Genomic DNA, 20,820 nt, shown 5'->3' with positions numbered 1-20,820 from the left:
AGATGTTGGATCTACTGTTTCTCTCTTTACTCCTTCTTCTTCAAGCTTCAAAATCCTTCACAACCACACCAAAATCACTCTCCAAAGCTCTCTCTCACACTCAAGAAGGTATAAGGCTCGAACTAGGGTTTTTCTGGGCTGTAAGAACGATGAGAGAGGCTGCAAATGAGCCATAAGTTCTTTAAATAGGGTACAAATCCCAGAAAATTAGGGTTTCTCTTTACAACATCTACTCGTCGAGTTGGGCCTTCCAACTCGTCGAGTAAATCCTAAGTCCCGCGTCCAAAAACGATTTCTACTCGACGAGTTGGAGCTCCCCAACTCGTCGAGTTCCAGTCTAAAACCCTAAATTACTTAGAAAATCAAACGATGCCTGGAACAGGCGTTACAGACTTCCGGATAATCACACACCACTGGTATTCTTTGCATCACCTTCTCCTTCTTAGCATCTACCAGAAATGCCAAGTATGATGTGCATCCTTTAGACAAACATTTTCTAGATTTCATCAGGGAAATGATTCCATAATTTACTCTGTGTTTGTCCCCGTACACCATAAATGACTCTTTTCTAGACGGGTTCACTCTTACTATCTTCTTCTTGCATAGTATCTCGGCATCATTGGCGCTAAGCCAATCCATTCCTAGCACGATGTCGAAACCATTCAACTAAATGGGTAACAGTTCCTCGTGGAATTTGTTTCCGTTCAAGTCGATGATGATGTTTTTAATGCACTCGCTAACAGGTATGAATTTGCCACTCGCAACTTCTACAACTAGAGCATTATCAAGTTTATCTACATGCAATGCTAGTCTTACACCAAATTTATGTGATATGAAGGAGTAATTTGCTCTAAAATCAAACAATATATTAGCAGGCAATCCATTTACAAGAAAGGTACCTGAAGCGACATCTGCTGCATCCTTTGCGGCTTCCAGGGTCATCTGGAAAGCTCTCGCCTTTGGCTTCGGTGGGACATTGGGGCTTGCTGCCTCCTTCTTCGGGAATTCCCTCGAAATGTGCCCTTCTTCATTGCACCCATAACAGACTTTCTTGTTGAAGGTGTACTCATTGGCATAGTGCCCAGGCTTTCCATACTTAAAACAGGTGACTTCTCCACCACATTTTCCAAAGTGCTTCTTCTTGCACTTCTCGCACCACTTTTCTTCGCTTCCTCCTCCTCCAGACTTCCTTGAACCAGACTTGTTCTTCTTGTTGGACCTTTCAGATCCCTCAAACTTCCTCTTTTCGCCAACCTCAACCTTGCTGGCGGCTCTTCCCTTGATCATTTCCTCAACAGATTTGGCAGCCCAGATAGCTGCCTCTAGAGTAGGTTCCTGACGTATTGGCACGGCATACTCCCATGGAAGTCCCTTTGCGTATTTGTCGACTTTCTTCAGCTCGTCTGGACCGATGCGCAAAGCAAGCACCATTTTGTCAGTGAAGGCATTGGTGTATTCATCAATGGACATGCTTCCCTTCTTCAATGTCAGGAATTGGTTCTCTAGCTCAAGCAGGTTTTGAGCCGAGCAGTACTTGCGCTTAAAGTGCACCAAAAACTCTGCCCATGTCAGTTGTAGTGGCTCATTGGGGCTTATGGTCTTCCCCAGAGTGTTCCACCAGCGAACAGTGCCACCTCTACACTGACGTACTGCATATGTGGTTTGTAGCTTGCCCTTGCATCCACATGTTATGAAGGCCAACTCCATCTCTGATATCCAGTCCATAACTCCAATTGGATCTTCTTTCCCAGTGAAATTTGATGGCTTGAAAGTTGTGAAGTCTTTATACTTGCATTCGTTCCTCTCGACTCTGTCCTCTTGGTTATTCCTCCTAACCACTGGCTGTTCAGCTTGACCAACGGTCCTACTGTTGTTCCCTTCCTCCGACTGTCCATCATTTAGTTCGGGCTATTTAACAGGCATTGAAGGGTCATCCCTGTTATTCAGCAACAGTTGCCTCATTTCTTCCCTCTGCTCAGCCATCATAGCTTGAATAATGGCTTGTACTCCAGCCATCGTGACTGACTCAGGTGTAGCTTCTACTATCGTCACTTGCTTAATCCCTTGGGGACGAGGCTGTTGAGTTCTGTTCCTATTTGTGTTTTCGATTCCACTTCGGGTTCTCACCATGTTGATCGATATACCAAAGTAGGTGAATTTAGATCTTTATTTACGATAGACATTTAAATCCTTCTTATCACTCTGAAACATTACATGTTAGTTCTAATATCGTAGTCGAACGCTTAGAATCCTGAACACGTAAGGTTTCCAGATCTGGTCGGCAATAGACCATAGATCTGGACAAATAGTAGCATATACGGAAAACTTAAAGCATTTAGCACATAAAAGCATTTTAGGCATCTTTCCTAAAATAAACTAGTGCTCGTGTCTAAAATATGGTACACTAATCTCACGATCATCGCTTAGCATTCTATGTTTAAGTCTAGAAATCCTAAAAATTCCTAGTTTGCTTAAACTAATGCTCTGATACCAACTGTGACATCCCCATTTTTACGGCCAGAAAAGACCGATTTGTTTATGCTTTATTTGAAAATCAGAGTATACTTTTAAAGAAAAATGTTGCGGAATTTTTTCCCAAAAACATGATAAAGAATTTATGAAACATTTCTGCTGAAATGTATTTTCATTACATTACAAAACTCGGGATGTCATTGTCAATATAGATCAAAAGCATAAACAAAACAACATAGACCTTACAACATTCTATTTATTTCTACTGGCCTATAATCCATAATCTCTCATCAGATCATTGCATCTATGCTCTTGTGTCACTACCTGTAATACAAAAACTGAGTGGGTCAGGCTGGGGAGACTGGTGAGCACATAGGGTTTTCAACCCACAATAAATAAGTTTATTATTATTTTCATCAAATCATTCAACCCGATTACCCGTTCCCATTATCCTCACTTTATGTCCCTAAGGCATCTATTATAAGGGACCTAGCCTAAGGATTTTCATCGGGGCGACAACACTGCTTAGGGGATACCTCAACAATTTATGTCAAATAAGGCAACCATGAGGGGGATGGAGTACACAGGAGAATACATCGTTCACAAACACCTACAGGTTGCGAGCATGCTAGCGTTCCACTGCACTGTCTAGAAAATTATGTGATCGTCATCCATACTCCACTAGATGACTGGAACATCGTCAACATCGAGGCCTCTCATCATTTTATTTCATAACATATCAACTATTTCATCTACCCATGTTTTATCCAACATATTTATAAATATATTCAGTCTAGATCTGAAAAATAAAGTTTAAATCTTTCATCCAGTATAGATCTCAAGGTATAAAATGCATATAAAGTTTAGATCTGAGAAACAAAGAAGTTTAAATCTTTCATCCAACATAGATCTCAAGTAAACAGATAATATGCACATATAGCACGTAATTTATATAAAATACGTCATATCTATATGTAACATGAAAGTAACTATGCACTCACTTGATAAGGTGGTGATTCCAACTTGAACAACGCTTCGCTTCTTAAAAATATGATTTCTTTTGACGAAATCGGGAGGTTTGCTGGAAAATCGGGTTTTGCTGGGGCAGAGTTCCGAACCGAAAAACTCTTTTCCTCGGAGACTTATGGCGCTCTAGGGCTTTCTTCTAGTGCTAGGGAAGTTTCCTAGGCTTTTGGGGGTGTTTTGGGAGATTTAGAGAGTGAGTAGAGAGAAGAAGAAGTGGATTTTGGTATGAAAAATGAACTCACTCTCGGGTGGTATTTATAGGCTGGAAAAGTGATGAACTCGTCGAGTTTCTGGCCCAACTCATTGAGTTTCTGGCCCCAAACTCGTCGAGTTTCTGGTCCAACTTGTCGAGCTGGTGCCACGTTTCGTCATCTGGTGGGGAGAAAGCAATGGCTCAGATTGCTCCACGTCACCCACTTCGCTGCAGCACCCTTCCGACTTCTAAACCCTGTAACTTTCGCATACGAGCTCCATTTTTGACGTTCTTTATATCCACGCGTAGGTATTAACAAGATCTACAACTCTCCTTTTGACTCCATTGGCTAATTCTTGACCGATTTTAAATTTAATAGTATGAGAAGATTACATTGTTAAACGACTGTGTAAAATTCATAACTTCTACATACGGACTCCGTTTTCGATTGTATTTTTATCGTTGAACTCCTATTAATGAGGTCTTCAATTCTCATTTAGGCTGTGTTGGCTAAAAATCGCTCGATCTAAAATTCAAACTCCGGGCTACACACTGTTATGCCAAATCTTAGAAAAATCATAACTTCCTCATACGAAGTCAGATTTGGACGTTCTTTTTATGCATGCTCTCGGTTTAACGTATACTAAGACTTTAGTTTAGATCACTGAGGCTAAAAAGCACTTTATCGTAAACCTACTTTTTATGTCACACGACGTCGTGCCGGTTTTGTCGCAAAACTTCGACAGTTCATAACTTCTTCGTTACAGCTCGGATTTCGGCGTTCTTTATATCTTCGGAATCCTTGTAATGACCACTAAAAATTTCTTCATAGATATCGGGTTTATCTAACATTTTATTTTTTACGCTTATTTTCATTCTTAATTTATTATATCATTATAAACAAGTATAAAGCTCATAAATTCACATAATTCACGTAATACTCAAATAATTCCTTTTTATTACTTCAAAATGAGTTACATTTGTTGGCCCTAACTATTACATCATCGCATCAATGCTTAGCCTCGAAACACGGGCGTTACAAAGGGCCCAAATCCCTAAGCCCAATGTGTCCCGAAACTAAAAGCCCAAAAACTGCTTTGGTGAGTACGCTAAGCGTACCATCAGTACGCCTGGCATAGTTGAGTGCTTCACATGATCGGGACCCCAAGCGCATACGCTCAGCGTACGCCCCACGTACGCCCCAATTGGCCAAACCCTCATTTTTAGGTCTTAATCCATTAAGACCTTACACCCAACTTCAGAACTAGCTTCCTAAGGACGTCCTTTACAATAAAGATGACAACTTTATCCCTTTGCATGCCTTCATGGGATTCAAGTCATAGATTTGGCATTCTACTTCGATTAAGTGGTCACTAATTCATGCATGGTTGATCTTAAACTTCCAAGATCCGATTTTTATGACTCCATGCACTTCTAAGTGTTTCAAAAGGACAGCTCAAATGGTATGGAGTAGTCCATACTCCATAAGATCAATGCCATGGGACCAAAAGCTCCTAAATCTACCCACAAAAGAGATATAAGCAAGGAACAATCAAGGTAAGAACTTTTTACCTCCAGAAGCTTGCAATGAAGAAGATAGCCCTGGATCTTGAAGCTCCAACTCCAACAATGCGCCACCACCAAGTCTCTTCCTCTTCAAAAGCACAAAAGAACACCAAAAACTCTCAATAAACTCAAGAACACACTAAAGATGGCTAGGTTTTCAAGGTGTAGCTCACAAGAGGCAATGGAGGCTGATAAGGTAAAACTTTGGGTCTTAATATGTTTGAATATGGTGCAAACCCTAAAAATTAGGGTTTACCCCTGATGGATGTATGCCCCGCGTACACATGGGTACGCCCAGCATAACAGAGGGCTAGCCCGACGCATCCCATCTTCCAAGTACGCCCAGCGTACTAAGACTTAAGCCACAAATTAAAAAGGAATAATAGTTAAGAACTTACCTTGACATTCCGGGCGTTACAATGGATTTTATCATAAAGTTGCCAAGGATGGAACGTGGAGTTGTAACTATCTAGGTCATTGTTGATAGATTGACCAAGAGCGAGCATTTCATTCCGATCGCCGAAAGTATATCCGCTTAGAAGTTGGCTGACATTTACATTCGGGAGCTGGTAATTCGGCATGGGTTGCCCGTCTCGGTGGTTTCGGACTAAGATGTTCGTTTCACCTCCAGGTTTTGTGGGAAGTTTCATGATGAATTGGGTACTCAGCCACATTTCAGTACATCATACCACCCCCAGACCGATGGGCAGAGTGAGCGGACGATTCATACGCTCGAAGATATGCTTCGGGCGTGCGTGTTATATTTTGGAGGTTGTTGGGATACTTACCTTCCACTGGCCTAGTTCTCCTACAACAAAAGTTATCATGTCAGTATTGATCGACCATCTTTTGATATGTTGTATGGGAGGAGGTGTAGGACCCCAATTTGTTTGGTCAAGGTCGGGCATCGGGTCATGGGGAGTACTGAAGTGGTGCTCATGACCACTGAGTTGATCCAGCAAGTGTGTGATAAGTTGCGAGTCGCGTAAATCCGACGAAACAGTTTTGCAAACTGTCGTTGTTCAGACCTCGAGTTTCAGGTGGGGTACTTGGTGCTACTGAAGGTGTCACCTTGGAAAGGTGTCATCCGATTCCGGAAGCAGGACAAGCTAGGCCCCGGTTTATTGGTCCCTTCAGGATTACCACCCGGGTGGGAAAGGTAGCATACCGACTGGATTTGCATGATGAGTTTAGTTAGATCCACAACACTTTTCATGTCTCTCAGTTGCTAAAGTGTGTAGCCAATGATTCTGTGGTAATTCCTTTGGATGATATTCTGGTCGATGAACGCCTGAATTATGTAGAGAGGCCGATTGCGATCCTCGACCAGAAGACCAAGGCTCTGCGCAACAAAGTAGTGAACCTGGTAAAGGTGAAATGGCAGAACCGGAAGGGATCTTAGTGGACGTGGGAACCAGAGTATGAGATGAGGGAGCACTACCCAGATGTCACACCCCAAAACCAGAACGGCGGAAACGTTCGGGGGTGGAGGACGTCATGTTCAGTATCACAACAATGCAAAGTAGTAAACAAGCAACAACATCATCCATTGCATTAATAATATAATTTCATACAAGTGTGTTTTGTCAAGGTATATAAACACCAAAAATATACATCAAAATAAAAGATGAGTCTTGAATGAGCTCCACCTTCTCAAAACCTGGCACCGGTACCTGTCTACTGGTGACCTAAGAATACAAGTTATTTTAAAAGAGTTTATCAGCTTTAAAGCTGGTGAGATCATAAGTATATTAGTGTATGTATTTGTATGAAAGTGTTTGTAAGTCTGTAATTGTATAAGTTTGTAAAAGTTTGTAATTTTTTGAACTTCCCTAGAAAACCCTATGTTTCCTACTAAAAGTAGCCTTCTACCAAGGCATCTAGTATCTCTGTGTGTGTCTCTTGTAAGAGTGTGTATTTTCCCAAATCCGACTATCATTAACCAAAAATATAGTTTTTACATTATTGTTTATTGTGTGAAGATCACAAAGTAAATGTAATGGGAAAATGAAATAGTACTGTAGTGTTGTATTAAGTAACTACTGCTGTACTAACTACCTTAAACCAATTGTTATTTAAAGTACCATGTGATCGGCCTGTATCCTGCTACCGACTCATAGAAAAACGACGATGTAAGACGTCGTAAGAAATGACGTTTGGCACCCGTAGACTTGCAAGTCCCACTGTAGCGAGCAGCAAGGTGTAGGATAGTCAATCCAGTATAGATCTATACACAAACTCATACGCTCCCCACTTAAGGAGATTTTGGATACAAAAACGGTCATGAAAGGTAGTGCCATGCCCCGTTTAGTGGCTCACATAAATGTAATAATGTTCTAGTATATGTATGTGCTAGCTGTATTTTGTGTTCTCTCCCTGTCTAGCATGTATGTTTGTTTCTCATCATAGTATTCTATTGTTTGTTTCTCATCATAGTATCTATTGTTTGTTTCTCATCATAGTATCTATTGTTTGTTTCTCATCATAGTATCTATTGTTTGTTTCTCATCATAGTATCTATTGTTTGTTTGTTATGACTCATGTATGAACTGACTCATTGTATGTTTCATTGTTCTAGTAATAGTATTAGTATCTCCCTAAACTATACCTATTATAGTTTACTAGTAATGTTGTTCGAATGAATGAACATGTGTGTATACCTTTGCTACCCAAAGGTATTGAACTGAATGAAAGAAGGAACCTTTGTATCTATATACATATACATAATATATAACTAGGATTCAAACGACCTTCGGACAAATAACCGGAACACCCTAAGTCCACAACCAAACAAGGAACAGGAAATACGGTAAGCTATCAGTCCTAAGTCCTTTCAACCCTACTTATATAACTACATCTATATAGATACACTTTTAACAGAATATACGTTTAAAAGAGTTTAAGTAAAAGTATTTAACATGTAAAAGAGTTTGATAAAAGCATTTGGTATGTAAAAGAGTTTGTAAAACAGTTTGAAGTAAAACAGTTTGGTAACACAGTTTGAAAAGTAAGAAATCCATTTGTTTGGTAGTTATTAATCACATGTGATTGATATAATAACCATAATTGTTCAACTTGTATCCCCCCCCCCCCATAAAAGCATTTAAAAACATTTAAAAGGTTAATTAAGGGGTATGAACTCACCTGTAGTGAGTGGTTTGGATGAACGGATTGTTATAGGATGCTAAGTGTCAAGTGAAGACTTGGGCACACACAAGGATCCTAGTTAACATATAATAACACATATATGTATCCAATTAGTCATTAAACAACTAATTAACCAAGTTAAGACATCCTAGGACATGTAAAACACCTTATTTAAGTGCCATAAGTCCTAAGGATTGCATCTAAGGGTGGTAGGACCTTGTATTTGAGTTTAGGGTTCAAGGGTAAACTCCTTTGGAGTTTACGGTTTTGTGACCATAACCCATTGAGTTTACGGTCGTAAACCCATGAGTTTACGGCCGTAAACTCATGGTACTTTTACCATGTTGAGTTTTGAAGCTTTACAAGTCCTTAGAAGCATTTCTACCTGAACTATAAGCCTTAGGAAGAGATTAGGGCACCATTTCACTCCTTTGTGGAGTTTACGGTCCTTGGACCATTTTTCTTTGGGTTTACGGCCGTAAACCCAAATGATTTATGGTCTTTTGATGTTTTCAAGTACTAAGCACATCAAGGAAGGGGTCTAGGCTAGTTTCCAAGGCTTGTAAGGGACTAGGGCACACTTTGGCACCCTTTTTAGGGTTTACGGTCCAAGGTGTTCTTGGACCGTAAACACCTTTGATCCTTTGATTCTTGGTGTTTTCTAGATGATTATGAAGTGTAACAAGCCTTATAACACACTAGGGTAAGAGTACTTACTAGGTAGAAGCTTGAAAAGGTGCTAAAAGTCCAAGAACACTAGTGTGTGTTCTTGGTGTTCTTGGTGAAACTTGAAGATCTACACATTTGGAATGATTTCACGGATGGAATCATGTAAGATCACTAGATTAAGTAAGATATCAACTTATAAGGGCTAGAAACACTTACAAAGTTGAAGATCAAGAAGGAAAATCGGATGATACTTGAGAGGATTTGAGTTTTGGATCTTGAAAAGTGAAAAAGTGATTAAAATGGCTAAGTGCCATATTTATACCCTTGGGGTTTACGGCCGTAAACACCTTGTTTAGGCCGTAAACTCCAAACTCTTGGAGTTTTGGGACATTCTTGCTACATAATAAACCCTAGGGCATCCTCTCTCCTGATATCTCATGAAGTACTAATCTTAAAAACACTCAAACTTATTCCAAAAAGCTTGAAAGTTAACAGAAACTGTTTTGACTTCTATTGAGTTGAATGGTTGTACAGAATAGAAATTTCAGGTTGTCACATCATCCCCCCGTTAGAAGGAATTTCGTCCCGAAATTAGAGTTTAAGCAAATAAGTAGTTACAAATAACTAAGTAAAAAGACGAGGATATTTCAGTTTCATCTTATCCTCTCGCTCCCAAGTGAATTCAGGTCCTCGCTTGGCGTTCCTACGAACCTTCACTATCGGGATGCGGCTTTGTTTCGTTTGCTTGACCTCCTAGTCCATGATCTCTACTGGTTCTTCCACGAAGTTGAGGCTCTCGTTGATCTCGATCTCGTCGAGTGGGATTACAAGAGTCTCGTCGGACAGACACTTTTTCAAGTTCGAGACGTGGAAAGTAGAATGTACGTTACTGAGTTCGCGCGGTAAGTTAAGTTTGTAAGCTACAGGGCCGATTCTTGCGAGAATCTCGAAAGGCCCTATGTACCTTGGATTTAGCTTTCCACACTTTCCGAAGCGGATCAAGACCTTCAATAGAACACGGTCGCCCACCTAGAATTCCAACGGTTTCCTTCATTTATCAGCGTAGCTTTTCTGTCGGTCTCTAGAGGCTTTCAATCGTTCACGAATTTGAACGATCTTCTCTGTCGTTTCCCGAATGATCTCCGGACCTATGATAGTGCTGTCAGGAACTCGTCCTTTAGCAAACTGGGTATCACCCACCTCAGCCCAGCACAGAGGGGATCTGCCCTTTCGGCCATAGAGGGCGTCGAATGGAGCAGCCTTTATGCTTGTGTGATAACTGTTGTTGTAGGAAAATTCGACAAGGGGTAAATGAGTATCCCATGCTTTCCCAAAGTCGATCACACAGGCTCGCAACATATCTTCCAAGGTTTGGATAGTCCTCTCACTTTGCCCGTCGGTCTGTGGATGGTAGGCTGTACTCATGTCCAGCCTAGTTCGTAGGGAACTTTGTAGCGACCGCCAGAACCTCGAAGTGAACTTACTATCTCTGTCCGAGATAATGGATATGTGAACACCGTGCAGTCGTACAATCTCCCTAATGTAAGTTCTTGTAAGTTTCTCCATCTTGTCTGTTTCCTTGATAGGCAGGAAGTGTGCGGACTTGGTCAATCTATCGACGATGACCCATATGGTATCAAGTCCACCCGTTGTCTTGGGCAACTTGGTTATGAAGTCCATAGTGATCCGCTCCCACTTCCATTCCAGTATCTCCGGCTGTTGTAGAAGGTCGGAGGGTTTCTGGTATTCGACCTTGACCTTGGCGCAAGTAAGGCATTTACTCACGAAGGTAGCAATCTCTGCTTTCATGTTAGGCCACCAGTATAGCTTTTTAAGATCCAGATACATCTTATCTGAACCTGGGTGGACGGAATAACGAGTGTTGTGCGCCTCGTTCATGACCAAGTATCTGAAACCACCGAGTTTCAGGGTCCAGATCCAATCCATGAAATAATAAGCTCTGCCACCCTTGACCTCCAAGTTCTTATCCATCCCTCTTAGGGATTCACCCGTCACATTTTCAGGTTTCAAAGCGTCGAGCTGAGCTTCCTTAATTTTTGTGGACAAGTGTGAATGGATTGTCATAGTCAAAGATTTGACTCTACGACCAGAACATTCTTTCCGACTTAGGGCGTCAGCTACTACGTTGGCTTTACCCGGATGATAACGAATTTCGCATTCGTAATCACTGAGTAGCTCGACCCACCGTCGTTGTCTCATGTTGAGCTCCTTCTGGTCGAATATATGTTGTAGGCTTTTGTGGTCTATAAAGATAGTGCTTTTTGTACCATACAGGTAGTGTCTCCAGATCTTCAGAGCAAATACAACTGCTCCTAGTTCAAGATCGTGAGTGGTGTAGTTGACCTCGTGTGTCTTCAGCTGTCTCGAGGAATAGGCGATGACTTTACCTCGCTGCATCAGAACACATCCGAGTCCTTGATTCGACGCATCGCAATAGACAACGAAGTCTTCTATCCCTTCGGGGAGGGATAGTATTGGTGCGGTGCACAAGGCTCGTTTGAGCGTTTGGAACGCTCTCTCCTGCTTCTCTTCCCAGTCAAAGGCCACACCCTTCTGGGTCAGTGTTGTAAGAGGTTTCGCAATGCGAGAGAAGTTCTGAATGAACCTATGATAGTAGCCAGCGAGACCTAGAAATTGACGAATTTCTGTAGGCGTCTTCGGTGCTGACCAGTTCTCAATGGCTTTAATTTTGGAAGGGTCCACGTGTATTCCCTCTTCGCTAACCACGTGCCCTAAGAATTCGACTCTTCGGATCCAAAATTCGCATTTCGAGAACTTTGCATAGAGCTTCTCCGAACGTAGTGTTTCTCAGACCTGTCGCAGATGTTGACTATGCTCTTCCTTACTACGAGAGTAGATAAGTATGTCATCGATGAAGACGATGACGAACTGATCCAAGTAAGGACGACACACCCTATTCATTAAATCCATGAATATTGCGGGCGCGTTTGTTAATCCGAACGGCATCACTACGAATTCGTAGTGCCCATAACGAGTTCGGAAGGCTGTCTTCGGAACATCCTCCCTTAGCACTCGTAGTTGGTGATATCCGGATCTTAAGTCGATTTTTGAAAAGAAGTTCGCCCCTTGAAGTTGGTCAAATAAATCGTCAATACGAGGCAGAGGGTAACGATTTTTGACGGTTAGCTTGTTGAGCTCCCTGTAGTCGATGCACATACGAAACGATCCGTCTTTCTTCTTGACGAACAAGACTGGAGCTCCCCAGGGTGAAAAGCTTGGTCTTATAAAGCCCTTGTTGAGCAGTTCGTTAAGTTGACAGGATAGTTCTTGCATCTCTGCAGGTGCTAGGCGATAGGGCGATTTGGCTACGGGGGTAGCCCCTGGAACTAAGTCGATTATGAACTCGACTTGACGTTGCGGAGGTAATCCTGGGAGTTCTTCCGGAAAGATGTCGGGAAAGTCGCGTACTACTGAAATGTTCTGAATGTCTTTCGTTTCTTGGCTCACATCGACCACATGAGCAAGGAATGCGCGACATTCCTTTCGCAAGAATTTCTGAGCTTGAATGCTCGAGATGATACGAAGGTTCGTGCCGGGTTTGTCGCCATAAACTACCAGGGTTTCGCCAGACGGCAGATTAAGGCGTACAGCCTTTTCATAACACATGATGTCGGCACGATGAGGGCTCAACCAATCCATGCCGATAATGACGCCGAAACTTTTAATTGGGACCGGCATGAGGTCGATCGAAAAAGAATGGCTATCTAGAGTTAGAGTACACCCTATGAATATACTGCTAGTGCTTTCTGTCTTTCCATTAGCCATTTCTACAGTGAACGGTTCTTTAAGCGCTCGTGATTTTTGCTTAAGTAAATGAGCAAATTTTTGGTTCACGAAGCTCCTCTCCGCTCCGCTATCAAACAGTATGCATTCATAAGAGTTATCGAGGAGAAACGTACCAGTGACCACTGTGGGGTCGGCAACCGCCTCCTCGTGGCCTATGGCCAGAACCCTTCCCACTCCACCGGCATTCCCTGCCTTCGGGCAGTTCCTCTTGTAGTGGCCCACCTCGCCACAACCGTAGCAAGCTTGGCCCACACCAGCGCCGGGGACTTGGGTGATTGGCCTCGCCGGAGCTTTGCAGAAACGGGCAGTGTGCCCCTTCCTGTTGCAGTTCAAACACTGCATTTCCCGGCAGGTTCCTGCGTGGTGGAAGTTGCACTTGTTGCACTTGGGCAAACTTCCAGCGTACTGCTTTGTCGGAGCAGCAGCAATGGCACGTGTTATCGCAGCATGTACTGCTACGATCTGCTGCTTTTTAGCAGCCTTCTTCTTCTTTTTGTCATCCCAGAACTTCCGCTTAGAATCAGCGGTTCTGGCGGGTTCTGAGATGGCCAGGGTTGTTGTTGCGGTCGGGGTACGAACCCCATGGTCTATGAGCCGTTGTGCCAATCGCTTGGCACTATCAAATGTGGTGGGGTTTGAAGCCAAAACATTGCCCTGGAATGGAGGCACCAGCCCCCATATGTACCTTTCGATCTTCTTTCCCTCTGTATGAACCATGTTGGGACAGAGGGCCACCAGCTCACAGAACCTGGCGGTGTAGGAGACTATGTCGGAGCCCTTCATGGTTAGGCTCCACAGTTCTTCCTCCAGTTTTTGGATTTCACCCCTTGAGCAGTACTCTTCAACCATTAGCTCTCTCAGGGCTTCCCAGCCCATAGCATTTGCCACTATAAGGGATAGTGACTTGACATGGCTATTCCACCATGTCAGGGCTTTGTCTTCAAAGGTGCAAGCAGCGAACTTGACCTTGCTCCCCTCTGGACAGGAGCAGATTTCGAAAACCGATTCAGTCTTCTCGAACCATTGCGAAAGGGCAATGACTCCGCCAGTCCCTCTAAAGGACTTGGGCTTGCAGTTGGTGAAGTCCTTGTAAGAGCACTCTCTCAAGCGCACGGGAATTTCACCATGAGTAGATTGAACAGGAGTTCCTTCCCCAGTGGAACCCGAAGAATGATATTGTGCCATGGCTGTAGCCACAGCCGCGGCTACAGCAGCATTTAGAGCTGCCGTATCGAATTGAGGAGCAGGTGGTGTCGGTGCGGGAGGATCGCGTCTTGTTGATTTACGTGGAGGCATCTTTCAACTATAAGTTTAGAAAGATGAAGATATTGATAAGAATTTAATAGGAAATAGATAAGAATGACTCATGGACTAACTCTCCATAGTCCAACAGCACAAATGAATAACACGATTGATTGTAAACGAACGCATTTGGATATAATTTCCATGAGATTAGATATCTGTCAATAATACTGGAATTATAGATGTAATGAGTTCGGGAAAAATGACCTAGACGTAGGTCTTACATCAACCAAGATGGAAAAATTTTGACAGAACTACGACCTAATCAAGACCTAACAGGTCTAAGTTTTACAAAGATAGGAAATTAAACTAGAGTTTTTACACAAACTACGATATATCCAAAAGAAAAGTTGATAAGACTCTATCGGCGATGAGAACTACTATAGTAAGTTCTTGACTCCGACAGACGACGTTCTATGTCCCTCACGCGCCTATCAGATCTTGCTTGTTGAGCTCGAAGTTCCCTGACTTCAGCTTGGGTTTCAGCAAGTTCCCTCTGCAGAACTGCATTGCGGACCTGAGTCCTTTCATAAGCAGACTCTAGCTGGCAAATGCGGACTGTGTTAATGCCAGAGTTGGCGCCAATCTCCATGACTCGGTCGATAGCTGCTCGACCTTGCTCGGTGTTCCGAGAAATCCTTCGAATCATGATGGGTAGGACCATGTCAGCTGAACCTCCCTCGGTGAGGTTGTAGAAGCTTCTGTCCCCATTGTAGGGAATGGGTTGACCTTGTTCCTGACTCCATCTATTCAAGTTTGTGGCCCACAGAGGTGTGGGTCCTTGAAATGCTGGACGATGGTTTGGGTTTGGGTCTTGAGCAGCTGGGGGTTGGTTGTTGACTTCTGGTTCTGAGTCAGAACCATCAGAAAAGCCTTTTGCTTCATGATCATCCAATGGGATTGGGTGATCATTATCTGGTTCTTCTCCAAGCCATCCTGCATTGCCGTTGTTGGGGTAGTACGGGTCTCCGGGAAGGTGGAATCCAGCCATGTTATCTACGCGAGAAAAGGGATAAAGAAATAACTAAATAGACGAACTAATTAGATAATTATAAAATGATATTTATTAGTTACTTCAATATTTGCGTAGTGCATACCAGTCATATGTAACCAAGACAGGATAGACCTTCGAATAAGTGACCCTAACTCTAAGCCCACAACCAAACAAGGAACAGGAAGTAAAGCAAAGATCACAGATTCTAAGTCTATGATATCCTAGATACATATAACCTTAGCGTATCCACTTAGCAACTATTGATATACTAATAAAGACCTTTAATTCTCAGATAAGTAATTATAGTAACACAAAATACTCCTATAGTATTTCAAGATTATGTTCTGTTCTACTGTTCTCGTTGTAGTAGTGTTGGTAAGTTTTTAGACTTGTTGCAACCTCACAACCACACTTAGGCACATGCTAGTCACTCCTCGGATAATATAGTTGATCAGGCTATATCTTCCCAGGGTTGACCATATGTCTCTAAGCCTAATTGTGTTGTCCAACAATCGTAATACTTTTGTTCTGTCCTAGTGACACTGGTTTTAGTATGAATGCAGGTATGTATACTTGGTTAAATATTTTATTATTTAAAAGTATAAACTCTTTATAAGAGTATATTAATCCCGCTGTGTTTATAGTTCGTATATCTTTTATGGGTTGATACACTCGATTCACTATAAACAATGCTCTGATACCAATCTGTCACACCCCAAAACCAGAACGGCGGAAACGTTCGGGGATGGAGGACGTCATGTTCAGTATCACAACAATGCAAAGTAGTAAACAAGCAACAACATCATCCATTGCATTAATAATATAATTTCATACAAGTGTGTTCTGTCAAGGTATATAGACACCAAAAATATACATCAAAATAAAAGATGAGTCTTGAATGAGCTCCATCTTCTCAAAACCTGGCACCGGTACCTGTCTACTGGTGACCTGAGAATACAAGTTATTTTGAAAGAGTTTATCAGCTTTAAAGCTGGTGAGATCATAAGTATATTAGTGTCTGTATTTGTATGAAAGTGTTTGTAAGTCTGTAATTGTATAAGTTTGTAAAAGTTTGTAATTGTTTGAACTTCCCTAGAAAACCCTATGTTTCCTACTAAAAGTAGCCTTCTACCAAGGCATCTAGTATCTGTGTGTGTGTCTCTTGTAAGAGTGTGTATTTTCCCAAATCCGACTATCATTAACCAAAAATATAGTTTTTACATTATTGTTTATTGTGTGAAGATCACAAAGTAAATGTAATGGGAAAATGAAATAGTACTGTAGTGTTGTATTAAGTAACTACTGCTGTACTAACTACCTTAAACCAATTGTTATTTAAAGTACCATGTGATCGGCCTGTATCCTGCTACCGACTCATAGAAAAACGACGATGTAAGACGTCGTAAGAAATGACGTTTGGCACCCGTAGACTTGCAAGTCCCACTGTAGCGAGCAGCAAGGTGTAGGATAGTCAATCCAGTATAGATCTATACACAAACTCATACGCTCCCCACTTAAGGAGATTTTGGATACAAAAACAGTCATGAAAGGTAGTGACATGCCCCGTTTAGTGGCTCACATAAATGTAATAATGTTCTAGTATATGTATGTGCTAGCTGTATTGTGTGTTCTCTCCCTGTCTAGCATGTATGTTTGTTTCTCATCATAGTATTCTATTGTTTGTTTCTCATCATAGTATCTATTGTTTGTTTCTCATCATAGTATCTATTGTTTGTTTCTCATCATAGTATCTATTGTTTGTTTGTTATGACTCATGTATGAACTGACTCATTGTATGTTTCATTGTTCTAGTAATAGTATTAGTATCTCCCTAAACTATACCTATTATAGTTTACTAGTAATGTTGTTCGAATGAATGAACATGTGTGTATACCTTTGCTACCCAAAGGTATTGAACTGAATGAAAGAAGGAACCTTTGTATCTATATACATATACATAATATATAACTAGGATTCAAACGACCTTCGGACAAATAACCGGAACACCCTAAGTCCACAACCAAACAAGGAACAGGAAATACGGTAAGCTATCAGTCCTAAGTCCTTTCAACCCTACTTATATAACTATATCTATATAGATACACTTTTAACAGAATATATGTTTAAAAGAGTTTAAGTAAAAGTATTTAACATGTAAAAGAGTTTGATAAAAGCATTTGGTATGTAAAAGAGTTTGTAAAACAGTTTGAAGTAAAACAGTTTGGTAACACAGTTTGAAAAGTAAGAAATCCATTTGTTTGGTAGTTATTAATCACATGTGATTGATATAATAACCATAATTGTTCATGTAACATCCCAAAAATACCAGCTAAAAATTTCATTTTTAAATTAGGTTAATTCATAAAAACATCGTTACAAAACATTCATAATATTAATTTATGTCTGAGAACCGGTAACATCATAGTAAAATATTCAGAGTACATCCCAGAAAATCCATAGTGCGGAAAACATGAGAGTGTGTGATATGCCGCTACCGCGCCGGCTCCTGTCCCCTAGCTGAAGAGGTACCTGAAAACAAAACTATAAAACGTAAGCACGAAGCTTAGTGAGTTCCCCCATAATGCCACCTACCATGCAATCGTATAATGAACAGCTAAGAGATACGGGCCTCGCCCACACCCATTAGAGATACGGGCCTCGCCCACACTCTACTAGCTAGGAGATACGGGCCTCGCCCACACTCTGCTATCCATGGAGATACGGGCCTCGCCCACACTCCGCTACTAAACCATAACATACAAGTATCACACAGACAACAAGTATAAGCAATTCTATCATACTGGCATATATCACAATCAAACTCAGCTATGAGATACGGGCTCCGCCCACACTCCGATACTAACATATCGTCTATACGGGCCGGCCTTGGTGCCTTAGACCCGTCCCTACTGGAAGGAAACTCACCTCGAGAGTAGCTGCCGAAAACCTGCTCAGACTACGCCTGGCTGCCGCACCGGTAATCCCTCCGGCTATAAATCCGTAAACATGGATTAGGTACTCAAAAATACCCCTAAGGTCAAATGACTGGTCAAAGTCAACTCCTTGGTCAAAGTCAACCTTCTGATTGACTGGACTCGCCGAGTCCCTATGGCGACTCGCCGAGTCCTTCTATGTCTAGCCCGACTCTGACTCATCGGGTCCCTGTTCCCACTCACTGAGTCAGCCCGACTCGCTAGACGGGGACAACTAACAAACCCGCGACTGGACTCGCCGAGTCCAAGGGGGTGACTCTCCGAGTCCGACGAACAGATCTCACAAATCGTTCCAATCTTCCATCAGAACATCAACCTTGGAGATTTGGAGATTCTGGGACTATAGTTACACGTTAAATTGCTAATTCCACGTGCGACTACGGAGGGTTGGACCTCCTACACTTAAACCCTTCCTATCCTAGTGACTGATCATATGACTCGCCGAGCACTCGTCGAGTTCAAGGCTATATTCAAGGGACTCGCCGAGTTTGAAGAACGGCTCGCCGAGTACCAGGCAATCTTCATAGGACTCGCCGAGTTGTTTATCCAACTCGCCGAGTCTAAGGCCATCTTCATGGAACTCGCCGAGTGCACTTTGGCACTCGCCGAGTACCCATCGACTCTTCACCCATTCTGGCCAATTCTGAGACATGCAATGGTTCCAAACCATAAATCTAAGCTCCTAGGGTATAAACACACGGAGTTTGGTAGGTTTAAGGTCTTGAAATCCACATATAAGGGACAAAAAGGGAATCTATTATACTAAAGATTAAGAAGGAGCTTTCTTACCTGGTTAGGAGCTTCTCCCAGGGTAGATTTCGGATCTACCACACTTCCTTGCACCCTCCAACTTCCTCCTTCTTCTCTTAAGCTTCAAACTTCCTTCACCAAGCCAAAATCACTCACAAGGATCAAAATGGGCTAGGGTTTCGCTCTACAGTTCTTCTGGAAGAGAATGGGACGAAATGGGTGTTTTAGAATGGGTAAAATAGGGTGCAATGTCTGAAAATAGAGTTTCATCCAGACAGGTGTACTCGCCGAGTCCATGCATCGACTCGCCGAGTTCACCGCTCAAATCCCGTGTCCACCCTGCTGCTACTCGGCGAGTCGGGACGCAGACTCGCCGAGTTCGTGGCAAAAATAAGATGAAAACTTAAATAAAATCATACCATGAACCCGGTGTTACAGTTCAACTTGTATCCCCCCCCCCCATAAAAGCATTTAAAAACATTTAAAAGGTTAATTAAGGGGTATGAACTCACCTGTAGTGAGTGGTTTGGATGAACGGATTGTTATAGGATGCTAAGTGTCAAGTGAAGACTTGGGCACACACAAGGATCCTAGTTAACATATAATAACACATATATGTATCCAATTATTCATTAAACAACTAATTAACCAAGTTAAGACATCCTAGGACATGTAAAACAACTTATTTAAGTGCCATAAGTCCTAAGGATTGCATCTAAGGGTGGTAGGACCTTGTATTTGAGTTTAGGGTTCAAGGGTAAACTCCTTTGGAGTTTACGGTTTTGTGACCATAACCCATTGAGTTTACGGTCGTAAACCCATGAGTTTACGGCCGTAAACTCATGGCACTTTTACCATGTTGAGTTTTGAAGCTTTACAAGTCCTTAGAAACATTTCTACCTGAAGTATAAGCCTTAGGGAGAGATTAGGGCACCATTTCACTCCTTTGTGGAGTTTACGGTCCTTGGACCATTTGTCTTTGGGTTTACGGCCGTAAACCCAAATGATTTATGGTCTTTTGATGTTTTCAAGTACTAAGCACATCAAGGAAGGGGTCTAGGCTAGTTTCCAAGGCTTGTAAGGGACTAGGGCACACTTTGGCACCCATTTTAGGGTTTACGGTCCAAGGTGTTCTTGGACCGTAAACACCTTTGATCCTTTGATTCTTGGTGTTTTCTAGATGATTATGAAGTGTAACAAGCCTTATAACACACTAGGGTAAGAGTACTTACTAGGTAGAAGCTTGAAAAGGTGCTAAAAGTCCAAGAACACTAGTGTGTGTTCTTGGTGTTCTTGGTGAAACTTGAAGATCTACACATTTGGAATGATTTCACGGATGGAATCATGTAAGATCACTAGATTAAGTAAGATATCAACTTATAAGGGCTAGAAACACTTACAAAGTTGAAGATCAAGAAGGAAAATCGGATGATACTTGAGAGGATTTGAGTTTTGGATCTTGAAAAGTGAAAAAGTGATTAAAATGGCTAAGTGCCATATTTATACCCTTGGGGTTTACGGCCGTAAACACCTTGTTTAGGCTGTAAACTCCAAACTCTTGGAGTTTTGGGACATTCTTGCTACACAATAAACCCTAGGGCATCCTCTCTCCTGATATCTCATGAAGTACTAATCTTAAAAACACTCAAACTTATTCCAAAAAGCTTGAAAGTTAACAGAAACGGTTTTGACTTCTATTGAGTTGAATGGTTGTACAGAATAGAAATTTCGGGTTGTCACACCAGACTTGTTTATAGCAGCGAACTTCGAGATCGAAGTCTGATTCAAGTGGGGGAGAGTTGTAACGCCAGTGTTCCAGGTATTTTCATATTTAGCTTGGTCCATTAAAATTTAGCAAATTTGGTCCCTACGTTGGGCGT

Source organism: Lactuca virosa, chromosome 3, assembly GCF_052849685.1.
Source record: "Lactuca virosa cultivar CGN04683 chromosome 3, Lactuca_virosa_CGN04683_v6, whole genome shotgun sequence".
NCBI classification, from domain to species: domain Eukaryota; kingdom Viridiplantae; phylum Streptophyta; class Magnoliopsida; order Asterales; family Asteraceae; genus Lactuca; species Lactuca virosa.
Note: the sequence above shows the minus strand (reverse complement) of the source record.